General features: G+C 40.2%; 1 long non-coding RNA gene across 3 annotated transcripts in view; it reads right to left on the bottom strand.

The window, feature by feature from the left end:
• Positions 1 to 1,148: 1,148 nt before the first annotated feature.
• Positions 1,149 to 7,524, bottom strand: part of LOC112584574 — a 50,032-nt gene continuing 43,656 nt past the window's right edge. For 2 of the 3 annotated variants that reach the window (XR_006550545.2, XR_006640957.1), the window contains one exon: positions 1,149 to 2,800. This is a non-coding gene — a long non-coding RNA (uncharacterized LOC112584574). Of the gene's footprint in view, positions 2,801 to 6,002; positions 6,063 to 7,524 lie in introns of those variants that run through there. The other variant, XR_006640956.1, reaches the window with a different exon arrangement.

Here is a 7,524-nt window from a genome sequence, read left to right as displayed (position 1 = left end):
TTCTAAGCGATACAGCCTGCGCCGTGCCTCCCTGCCCAGCCCCCGCTTGCTAATGGCAGAGGCAGGCGTCTGTGCTGCTTCTCCGCTGGGGGAGTTAGCGTAGGGCTCGTAATCTGCGGGTTTTAATTGTTTATTTATTTTTCCTCCCTGTTAAGTTGCTTGCTGTGCTTCCAAGGCTCGGCACAGATTCGGCAGTGAGCAGGTTTCCTGGTGTTTGGAAACTTCTCTCTTTTTAAGACCCCTTCCTGGGACAGAGCTCCGTCCCTCTCCCTTTTATCTCTTTTTTTGTCTTATATATTTTTTCCTACCTCCTTTGGAAGACGTGGGTTGTTTTTCTGGGTGCCTGATGTCCTCTGCCGGCATTCAGAAGTTGTTTTGTGGATTTACTCGGCATTTAAATGCTCTTTTGATGAATTTGTGGGGGAGAAAGTGTTCTCCCCGTCCTACTCCTCTGCCATCTTAGCTCCTCCACCCTGTCTCTGCTTTTGAATATGCTATCTAGGTTGGTTATAACTTGCCTTCCAAGGAGTAAGCATCTTTTAATTTCATGGGTTCAGTCACCATCTGCAGTGATTTTGGAGCCCCGAAAAATAAAGTCTGACACTGTTTCCACTCTTTCCCCATCTATATTCCATGAAGTGATGGGACCAGATGCCATGATCTTCGTTTTCTGAATCAACATTCAGCTTAAAGCCAACTTTTTCACTCTCCACTTTCATTTTCATCAAGAGGCCTTTTAGCTACTCTTCACTTTCTGCCATAAGGGTGGTGACATCTGCATATCTGAGGTTATTGATATTTCTCCCAGCAATCTTGATTCCAGCTTGTGCTTCGTCCAGCCAGGCGTTTCTCATGATGTACTCTGCATAGAAGTTAAATAAGCAGGGTGACAATATACAGCCTTGATGTACTCCTTTTCCTATTTGGAACCAGTCTGTTGTTCCATGTCCAGTTCTAGCTGTTGCTTCCTGACCTGCATAGAGGTTTCTCAAGAGGCAGGTCAGGTGCTCTGGTATTCCCATCTCTTTCAGAATTTTCCCGTTGATTGTGATCCACACAGGCAAAGGCTCTGGCATAGTCAATAAAGCAGAAATAGATGTTTCTCTGGAACTCTCTTGCTTTTTCCATGATCCAGTGGATGTTGGCAATTTGATCTCTGGTTCCTCTGCCTTTTCTAAAACCAGCTTGAACATCTGGAAGTTCACAGTTCACGTATTGCTGAAGCCTGGCTTAGAATTTTGAGCATTACTTTACTAGCATGTGAGATAGTGCAATTGTGCGCTCACAGTGTGGTCTGACACAATGTGGTCCACTGGAGAAGGGAATGGCAAACCACTTCAGTATTCTTGCCTTGAGAACCCCATGCAATTTCATCAAGTGTCCCATAAATCCTTCTTAATGAAAAGGTCTAATTCAGAATCGAGTGCTATAATTTGGCTGTCATGTTTTTCAGTTTCCTTCCATCTAGTTCACTTCAGCTTTTCCTTGACTTTTATGACTTTAACCCTTTTGAAGACCTCAACCAGTCATTGTGTAAAATGGCCTAAGGTTTTTCTGATATTCTCTGGAGTAGGTTAGGTTATGCACCTTTGGCAGGGATACCACAGATGTGATCCTGTGTTCTTCCCGATGCATCCTTTCAAGTGACATGCAGTTCTGAAATGTTCTACTACTGATGATGTTTGCATTGATCATTTGATTTAGGTGATGTCTGCAGATCACCTCCACTGTGAAGTATTTGGGAGAGGGGGAGGCACTTTGAGGAATTTTATTCCACAACAAAGTTTCAATTTTTATATTCACTTATTATATCAGCATGGGCTTCCCCAGTGACTCAGTGATAAAGAATTTGCCTGCCAATGCAGGAGACGCCAGAGACATGGGTTTGATCCCTGGGTCAGGAAGATCCCCTGGAGAGGAAACTGGCTATATGCTCCAGTTTTCTTGCCTGGATAATTCCAAGGACAGAGGAGCCTGGTGGGCTGCAGTCCCTGGGGTTGCAAAGAGCAGGCATACACACATTATATCAGTATGGACCCCTGGTTTCCTACTTTACTCCAATTACAATGAATCATAATTCATTGCTATCATTTATTTTGATGTTCATATTTTGCCTGATTTGGCAATAGGAGTCTCTGCCAGCTAAGTCTGTCATTTTGAATTGTCCCCATTATTCTCTGGCCACCTGTTTGTTTTCTCTCACAGGATGTTCTAAGAGTCACGTTGTACTTTTCCTCCTTCAGCCTGGAATCAGGTATTTTGCCAAAAAGCCCTTATTCCTCACAGAGGACAATGATATGTAAAAAACTAAGCACTGGGCACTAGAGTATCACTGTTCCCAGGTTCCATCTATGGATAGAGCTGGAGAATGAATACATTTACATAGTTTTATCTATTTAAACTGAATTCATATAACACGTCTTATTCCACTCTCACACTACAAGGTTAATTTTAGTTATTAAGTAAATTTCCTTTCCTCTGTTGGAAACTCCATAGCATGACAGTGAGAAACCAAGCTCCCACTGTCTGTAATACCTTTAAAAGTATCTGAGCATCTGCAAAGATTTGATCAATTTGCCTATATGTAATCAGTCTTTCAACTCTGCCATACTGTGGAATAGATGCTTTTCATTCAGTCGTTGATTCCCCTCACTGAGGCACCTCTTCTTCCACATCTCTTCACCTTCTCTACTGTGTTACATCTCTAGCACATCATGTTTGGTCACTGGGCCTTACAGGAAGGTGGGCAGAAACTTTTTACTCCTGTTTTCATCCATACTCCAAACACCTGCAAGAGTGCCTGTAACATGATACATGACCAATAAATATCAGTTGATTGAATCAATCTCTCCAATTATTTAGCATATTCCCCCAAGGTGGGCATTTTGAGAGCTTTCTTACTTTCTCATCCCACATGATTCCAGTACAGCAGCTTCTGAGGCTCCAAGGGTCAGGTCTCAAGTCTATGTGACCAGCCATGGGAGGACAGATTAGTAAAAGCTGGCCCAAAGGGAAAGCAATGTCTGTTAAGGATTTTGCTTAGCCTTTTTTTTTTTTTTAATTGACTTTTAATTCCTTTACAATGCTGTGTTAGTTTTTGCTGTGTAACAAAAGTCCAGGGCCAGATGGCTTCTTGGCAAGTTCTAACCAACATTCAGAGAAGAATTAGGTCTCATCCTTCTCAAACTTTTGCAAAAAATTGCAGAGTAAAGAACACTCCCAAGCTCATTCTATGAGCCCACCATTATTCTGATACCAAAACCAGACAAAGATATCACCAAAATATGAAAGACCAAGAAATTTTAAATTAAATCACAATTAAAAGACCAATATCACTGATGAGCATGGACACAAAAATCTTCAACAAAATAACTAGCAAACAGAATCCAATAACACAGTATAAGAATCATACCAGGATTGTGGGATCTCAGGGATACAAGGACTCTTCAATGTACACAAATCAATCAATGTGACACACCATACTAACAAATTAAAGAATAAAAACCATAAGATCATCTCAATAGGCACAGGAAAAGCAATTCACAAAATTAAACACACATTTATGATAAAAACTCTCTAGAAAGTAGACAGAGAGGGAACCTGCCTTAGCATAATAAAGGACATAAACAACAAACCCACAGGAAACATCATTCGCGATGGTGAAAAACTGAAAGCATATCCTCTAAGATAAAGAACAAGACAAGGATGTCTACTCTCGCCATTATTCAACATAGTTTTGGTAGCCCTAGCCACAGCAATCAGAGAAGAAAAAGAAGTAGAAGGAATCCAAATTGGAAAAGAAGTAGTAAAACTGTCACTGTTTGCAGATGACATGATATTATACGAAGAAAATTCGAAAGCTGTCACCAGAAAACTACCATAGCTAATCACTGAATTTGGTAAAGCAGCAGGATACACAGTGAATGCAGAAATTTCTTGCATTCCTGTACACTAACAATGAAAAAGCAGAAAATGAAGTTAAGGAAACAATCCCATTTACCATTGCAACAAAAACACACATGAAAAGATGCTCATCACTAATTACTAGAAAAATGCAGATCAAAACTACAATAAGGTATCAACTCACAGGGTCAAAATGGCAAGAATCAAAAAAAATCTACAAACAATAAATGCTGGAGAGGGTGTGGAGAAAAGGGAACCCTTTTGCACTGTTGGTGAGAATGTGGACTGATACAGCCATTATGGAGAGCAATATGGAAGTTCCTTAAAAAACTAAAAATAGAACTACCATATGATCCAGCAATCCATTCCTGGGCACATGCCTTGAGAAAACTGTAATTCTAAGAGACACGTGCACCCCAGGGTTCACTGCAGCACTGTCTACAGTAGCCAGGGCATGGAAGCAACCTAAGTGTCCACTGACTGATGAGTGGATAAAGAAGATGTGGTACATACATACAATGAAATGTTACTCAGCCATAAAAATGAACAAAAGTAAGTCATTTGTAGATAAGTGGATGGGCCCAGAGTGTGACCTACAGAGTAAAGTCAGAAAGAGAAAAACAAATATAGGTGTATGTGGACTCTAGGAAAGTGGCAGATAAATCTGTTTGCAGGACAGGAATGGAGACAGAGACATAGGGAAAGCACTTATGGACATGGCGGTGGGATGTCAGTGAGATGAACTGAGAGATCAGGATTGGTGTATGTGCACTGCCATGTGTAAAACAGATACCTAGTGGCGACCTATTGTACAATGCAGGGAACTCAGCTTGGTCCTCTGTGGTGAACTAGATGGATGGGATGGGGTGTGAGGCAGGGCTATGAGGGGATAAATGTATTCATAGAGCTGCTGCTGCTGCTACTAAGTCGCGTCAATCGTGTCCAACTCTGTGTGACCCCATAGATGGAGGCCACCAGGCTCTGCTGTCCCTGGGATTCTCCAGGCAAGAACACTGGAGTGGGTTGCCATATCCTCCAATATATAGAGCTAGTTCACTTTAAAGTGCAACAGATACAAACACAACATTCGAAAGCAACTACATTCCAAGAAAAAAATTTTAATTAAAAAAAATTTAAATTTTAAAAAGCCCCTTTTATTATGGAAAAACTATAGCATATACAAAAGTAGAGAAAATAATTCCCATGTCCTCTTGCCTAGCTTCAAAAATGGAACATATGGTCTATCTTGCTTTATCTATGAGCCTTATTCCGTCTGCCATCTCCCATTCCCCAGATCAGTTCAGTTCAGTTCAGTTGCACAGTTGTGTCCGACTCTTTGTGACCCCAGGAATTGCAGCACGCCAGGCCTCCATGTCCATCACCACCTCCCGGAGTTTACTCAAACTCACGTCCATCGAGTCAGTGATGTCATCCAGCCATCTCATCCCCTGTCGTCCCCTTCTCCTCCTGTCCCCAATCCTTCCCAGCATTAGAGTCTTTTCCAATGAGTCAACTCTTCGCATGAGGTGCCCAAAGTATTGGAGCTTCAGTTTTACCATCATTCCTTCCAAAGAACACCCAGGACTGATCTCCTTTAGAATGGACTGGTTGGATCACCTTGCAATCCAGGAGACTCTCAAGAGTCTTCTCCAACATAACAGTTCAAAAGCATCAATTCTTTGGTGCTCTGCTTTCTACACTACCAGCTCTCACATCCATATATGACTACCGGAAAAACCATAGCCTTGACTAGACGGACTTTTGTTGGCAAAGTAATGTCCCTGCTTTTCAATATGCTATCTAGGTTGGTATTAACTTTCCTTCCAAGGAGTAAGCGTCTTTTAATTTCGTGGCTGCAATCACCATCTGCAGTGATTTTGGAGCCCTCCAAAATTAAGTCTGACACTGTTTCCACTCTTTCCCCGTCTATTTCCCATGAAGTGATGGGACCAGATGCCATGATCTTCGTTTTCTGAATGTTGAGCTTTAAGCCAACTTTTTCACTCTCCACTTTCACTTTCATCAGGAGGCTTTTAGTTCCTCTTCACTTTCTGCCATAAGGGTGGTGTCATCTGCATATCTGAGGTTATTGGTATTTCTCCCGGCAATCTTGATTCCAGCTTGTGCCTCATCCAGCCTGGCATTTCGCATGATGTATTCTGCACAGAAATTAAATAAGCAGGCTGACAGTATACAGTCTATATGTGGCTGTACCAATTAACATTGCACAAAGGGTTCCTTTTGTCCACATCCTTGCCAACCTTGTTATTTCCTGTGTTTTTGATAATAGACTTTCTAACCGATATGAAGTGATATTGTATTGTGTTTTTGATTCACATTTCCTTGACGATTAGGATATTGAGCATGTTTGTGTATCTGTTGGCCATCTGCATGTCTTCTTTAGAAAAATATTTATTTAACTCTTCTGCTCAGTTTTAATTGAATTTTATGCTTTTCTTTTTTGCCACCGAGTTGCATGCGTTTATGTATTTTTGATGAAAACAAAAATATATTTTCGACTGATCAGATACATAATTTGCAAATATTTCCTCCTATTCAGTAAGCTGCCTTTCTATTTTGTTGATGGTTTCCTTTGCTCTGCAGAGGTTTTTTAGTTATTGGTTGGTGGGCTTTTTTATGATGTGCAGAAGCTGTTTATGTATCAAACAAAAAAGTCCTGTGGGGTATGAATACACTTTTCTTCATGGTATGTCTGTCTATAGACTTTGTTGACAATGTTTTTTTAGTATGTGAAAATTTTTATCTTCCTGTTCCCCCTCAACTCCCCCCCACCATATCAATTAAAAACATATGCAGAGTAAAGACACATTGTTAGATGCTGGGTGGGATACAGCAGATACAGCAGAGGTAGCAGACAGATAAGAAGGAAAAATGCATTACAGTGTCATGAGGTAATCAGGGAGCTAAGAGAACAGATAGGATTCATACAAAAGGGCAAATTGTGTGTGTGTATGTTAAGGAAGGCTTCTTGGCAGTAGGAAAATCTGAACTGAGTTTTCAAGAATAAGAAAGAAATTGGATGAAGTGGACATAGCAGGCCCTAGAAATAGTACAAAAAGATTTGGGAAACAACAAGGGCTGCCTGAGTGTAAAAGATAGTTTTAAATCTAGTCAGGAAGACCCAATTTTAATTCATTTGTCAGAGGATTGCAGTCACTACATATATGGATTTTTGTTGTTTGATTTAGTCACTACACTTTATTTTTGACAAATCAGAAGATTCTAAAGGGTACCATATATTGGAAGAACTGGGTTAAATAGCAATGAGATCCTAGGGGAAAACATTTAAAAACTTCTTTTAGCCTATTTTAGTTTTCTGCTTCTGTAAATTAAATGCTTATACATACATTATATATGTATGTATATATGTGTATTTTTATAAATATATATAAAATGTTTCAAATTTCCAAATGAAGCCTCAATTTACAGTAAATCAATTCAAAAAAGAATTGTTATTTTTGCAAAGTCAACGTAACTTACAATGTAACTGGACTGTAAGGCTTTTTAAAAAGAGATACAACTCTGTATGTTGGTTAAGAGTCTAGACTCTGTATGGGATTAAATTCTTTCTTTGCTGAGTAACTGGAGGCAAGATATCAA

The sequence above is a fragment of the Bubalus bubalis genome, chromosome 4 (assembly GCF_019923935.1).
Source record: "Bubalus bubalis isolate 160015118507 breed Murrah chromosome 4, NDDB_SH_1, whole genome shotgun sequence".
In the NCBI taxonomy this organism is placed as follows: domain Eukaryota; kingdom Metazoa; phylum Chordata; class Mammalia; order Artiodactyla; family Bovidae; genus Bubalus; species Bubalus bubalis.
Note: the sequence above shows the minus strand (reverse complement) of the source record. Positions and strands in the feature narration are given on the sequence as shown.